This window comes from Hypanus sabinus, unplaced genomic scaffold (genome assembly GCF_030144855.1).
Source record: "Hypanus sabinus isolate sHypSab1 unplaced genomic scaffold, sHypSab1.hap1 scaffold_1858, whole genome shotgun sequence".
Lineage (NCBI taxonomy): Eukaryota > Metazoa > Chordata > Chondrichthyes > Myliobatiformes > Dasyatidae > Hypanus > Hypanus sabinus.
Genome location: NW_026779948.1, coordinates 36,996 through 42,280, shown reverse-complemented (window position 1 = coordinate 42,280; position 5,285 = coordinate 36,996).

The window sequence follows — 5,285 nt, the reverse complement described above, 5'->3', positions numbered from 1 at the left end:
TCACTTTCGACTGTTGTTCATGCGCACCTGCGGAGAGACCACAAGACCATGAGACCATAAACTATAATAGCAGAAAGAGGCCGTACGGGCAATCGCATCTGCTCCGCCATTCAATCATGGGCTGATCCAATTCTTCCAGTCATCCCCACTTCACTGCCTTCTCCCCATACCCTTTGCTGTCCGGGCAAATCAAGAGCCTATCTCTCTCTCTGCGTTACATGCGCCCAATGACTTGGCTTTCACAGCCGCTCGTGGCATCAAATTCCACACATTTAGCAGCCTCTCCTCATTTCAGTTCTAAAAGGGCGTCCTTCAATCCGGAAGTGGTGCCCTCTTGTCCCAGAATCGCTGACCATTCGAAACAACAGTTTCCATATCTAATCTTTTCAGGCCTTTCAACATTCGTTAAGTTTCTATGAGATGCCCCCTCATCCTCCCGAACTCCAGGGAATAGAAGCCGAGCTGCCCGGTTTTCCTCAGACAGAAACGCTTTCATTTCTTGAATCTTCCTGGTGAATCTTCTCTGAAGCCTCTCCAATGTCAGCATACCTTGTCTAAAACAAGTAGCCCAAAATTGCGCTCGATACTCTCAGTGTGGTCTCACGAGTGTCTTTTGGTGACTCAGCATCACATCCCTGCTCTTATATTCTGTACATCTAAAAATTAATGTCAACATTTCCTTCGCTTTCTTCACCACCAACTCAACCTGGAGGTTAACCTTTAGGGACTGATGCACAATGACTCACAAATATGTTTGCAACTCTGCATTTTGAATTCACTCACTATCTAAATAATAGACTGCTTGTTTATTTCATCCACCAACGTGCATGACCATACATTTTCCTATATTGTATTGCATTTGCAACTTTTTTGCCCATTCCCCTAAACTATCTAAGGCTCTCTGCAGGCTCTCTGTTACCTCAACGCTACCCGCTCCTTCACATATCGTTGTATCATTCTCAATTGTTTCCACAAATCCATGAATCCCATGGTCCAAGTCATTGACAACTATCATAGAAATCTGCGGTCCCAACAGCGAGCCCTGTGGAGCTCCACTGGTAACCGGCTGCCAGCCAGAATCATATCCCTTTAGTCCCATTCTCTCTTTTCTGCCGAGCAGCCAATGCTATCGGGAGAGCGCAGTTTAGTGGGATATGTCAGGAGACAGACACGAAGCTTTGGGTAGAGAGAAAAGCAACAGGATTAACCTGGGACCGGCACAGGGCTGAGAGAAGGGTGTAGAATAGTGGGATACATTTCGGAACAGTCATAAATCTGTTGGGGGACGATGGAACAATGGGATTTGTTCGGAGACTGAAACTGATCTGAGGGGAGAGGGAGGGGCTGTTCATTTCGCATTTTTCGGCCTAGTCCCATTGAGCTACAACTGGTCCATATCCCTCCACATCAATGTACCTGTCATCAATGTACCTGTTCAAGTTTTTTTTAATGTTAATTGTGAGCCCACATTTACCACTTCATCTGGCAGCCCACTCCACACTCCCACCGCTCTCTTGGAGAAGAAGCTCACGCCCCAATGAAAGAGCGAGGGGAGGCAGCAGTGGAGAAAGGGGATAGGGACTTGAGGAGGGCATGAAGGGCAGATGGGCGGCAATACTAGGGACAGTGTTAGATAGAATGGGTATAGTTCGGGACGGGGTGATAGTGAGAGGAAAGGGCGAAGATCAAGAGACAATGGGAGACAATGGGGAACGATTTTGAGAGAGGGACAGGGTGATAAAGGGAGAGAGGATAGAGAGAGGAGATGGTGTGAGAGGAGAGGGAGGGGAAACAAGGGAGAGGAAGGAAGAGTGTGAGGTTAGAGAAGTGACAGAGTGGTTTAAGTTTTATACTGTGCCCCCTCCTCACCGTCTCTCCCACTGTCCTCCCTCCTTACAACCTCGTCAAATACGTCACAGACCGGAGAGTCCCAGTGGAATGCCATAGACACCTATCACATCACGAGAGTAGAACAGGGTAAACCAGTCACAGAATGCTGAAAGTGCAGTTCAAGCAGTCCATAAGGGGCAAGGCCGACGGCGAGTTAAGCTTTGAAGTCAAGAATACATCTTCTGGGAATAGTGATCTGTTTAAATGTCTGATAACAGCGGGGTAGAATGTGCTTTCGCATCTTCCACCGATAGGAGGTGATGGGGTGTAAGAGAATTATCCAGACTGTCTGTCTGCTTCACGAGTCCGTGGAGGTGAGGCTGATACCCCGGATATGCTGAGATTTGTTCACGACACTCTGCACTTCCCTCAGGTCACAGTGGGTGTAATTTCACTCAAAGCCGAGCTGGATCGGGGACGTCACGTGATGACGTAGGGTCGAGACATGAATATCCAGCTCTTCCGTAAAACATCAGTAAATTAATGTTTAAGTGAAGAAAAGTTAGTGAATACTTTTTAAAAGTTACTTATGAACTTCTCTGGATTGTTTTAAACTATGTCTCAAAAACGGAAGACGAAGAAAACTGCTACTTTGAAGACAACGCAAGTAGGAACAGAATCAAGGCCCGCCGCTGCAAAAGAACAGCGTGCTCAAGTCCATTTTGCCTTCGGCGATACAGAACAGGAAACTGCGGCAATATCAACCGTTTCTAAAGAAAAAGACCAACAAGAATTGCGTAAACGTGAAAGAAAGAGCATGCGGAAACACGAGCAACTTGAACTACAAATCCCAGATAGGGTTGAAACCGGAAATGAAAGTGAATCTGCGGTAGATTCAGATTCTCTGGATAAATCAGACAAAGATGGAGGTAAAAGTTTTTATGGAAATATAGAAAAAACTTTGATGCAAATAATGCGTATATTAGAAAAATTAAAAGCAATAAAATGATATGAAATATATGAAGATTTTGTTTGACAAATTTTTAAAAAGACGGGACCAAATGGATAAGAGAATTACAGACTTGGAAGTAACAACGGAAGACATTGTAGAAAGAATGAACAAAATGGAATATAATATTTCTGCCTGGACATCAGAAATAAAACTGTTATTGGAAAAAGTGGATATGCTTGAAAAAATTAGCAGACGAAACAATATTAAGATTGTTGGAATTAAAGATGATGTAGAAGAAGAAGGTCCAATATTATTTTTAAAGATGGATTACGGAAAACTTGGAAATGGAAGAAGGATCCCAGTTAATTAAAATTGAAAGGACTCATCGAGCCTGAAGTTCAAAACTTCGTTGATCCAAATCCACGATCAATTCTGAGAAAATGCTTAACATATCAAGATAAAGAAAAGATCCTGAAGGCGGCAGCCCAATGTGCTAGAAAGAGAAACGGGCCATTGATGATAAAAGGGAAAGCAGTTCTTTTCTATCCTGATATAAGTTATAGCCTTTTGAAAGAAGGAATTTAACCCAGCGTAAAATGTTTCCTAGGAAAAGGGTTATAAATTCATGATGCGTCATTCGGCAACGCTGATAATTTTTTGGAGGATGGAAAAAGAAGATTTTTTACCGATTCTCAAGACGCGGAAGAGTTCGCACAAAAACTCCCAAATATTCACTAACTACACTCAAAGGTTTCACAGCAAAACGGATTAAAGATGAAGACAGGGAAAGTGAATGGAATTGATGTATATTTAAGGACAGAAGAATATTTAAATTTATTTAAATTATATGATACATCTGAGAAAGGTAAAACATTAGAGAAATATTAATTAAGATTAGTGATATTATTTTTTCTTCACATATGTATATACAGTTCTATGTTGCGGGGGAGCTGAGGGAGTTTCGGATCGATTGCTACGGGATTCACGTGGTAATCATGGCGATTGTCATGACCTGTACAACAAAGGGGTGTATTGTTATGTTTTTTTTTTACTCACAACATTAGTAGGGGGAATTTCTTTTTTATAATCTGTTTTTCTATCTTTCTTTGCCTGGATGATCGGTGGGGACGCATATAGAAACATGGAGAATTTTAAAAAGACTCCCCAAAGTACCACGAAAGTTGAAAGATTAGGTATTATTATAGTTCGGAGCAACCAAATTAAACGGAGTGACTAATTTACTGAATTTTTTAAGTTTTAATGTTAATGGGCATAATGGACCAGTGAAAAGAAAAATAACTTTAACATATATGAAGAAAATGAATATAGATATAGCTTTTTTTTACAAGAAACACACTTAACAGAGATAGAACATCAGACATTGAAAAAGAGATTGGGTTGGAAATGTTATTGCGGCTTCATTTAACTCAAAGGGGAGAGGAGGTGCAATTTTCGTTAATAAAACTTTACCAATTAAAATACAAAATGTATTAATTGATTTGAAGGCCGATATGTAATTATACAATGTCAATTTTTTTTCTGAACGATGGACTCATGAATATATATGAACCAAATGAAAATGATGTAAAAATTATGCAGGAGGTCTTTTTGAATTTGGCTGACGCACATGACAAAATATTATTAGATGGAGATTTTAACTTTTGTCTAGATGCAGCTTTAGATAGATCAACAAAGGTTGTTATAAAATCAAAAGTAGCAAAATTAACTTTATCCTTGCTGAAAGATTTAAATTTGATTGATATATGGAGAAGAATTAACCCAAAAGAAAGAGATTATTCATTTGATTCAAATAGACATAAAACTTATTCAAGGATAGATTTTTTCCTTTTAAAAGCGAATACTCAAGACAGAGTGAAAAATATGCAATATAACCAAGAATATTGTCAGTTCATTCTCCTTTGATAATGACGTGATAATGATAGATACAGAGGAATCGATTTATAGATGGAGATTTAATTTAATATTATTAAAATATTAACATTTTTGTGATTTTATGAAAAAGCACACTCAGATCTATTAGATACAAATTCATATTCAGTTGATTATAAATTCATATTGTGGGAAGCAATGAAGGCATATTTAAGAGGCCAGATAATAAATTACACTTCTAAAATTAAGAAGGAGTATTTGATAGAAATAGATCAATTGGAAAAAGAGATTACAAAATTAGAAAAAGAATCTCAAAGATATATGACAGAAGAAAAACGAAGACAACTTGTTAACAAGAAGTTACATTATAATACACTCCAGATATATCGAACAGAAAAAAACAATTATGAGATCTAAAGAGAGATATTATGAACTAGGTGAAAGATCACATAAGGTACTTGCTTGACAGTTAAAAACAGACCAGACTTCTAAAACGATAAATGCAATTAGAACAACAGTAAATAAAATTACTTACAAACCTCTAGAAATTAATGAAATTTTTCGGGATTTGTATACAGAACTGTATCAATCAGAATCACAAAATGATAATGTC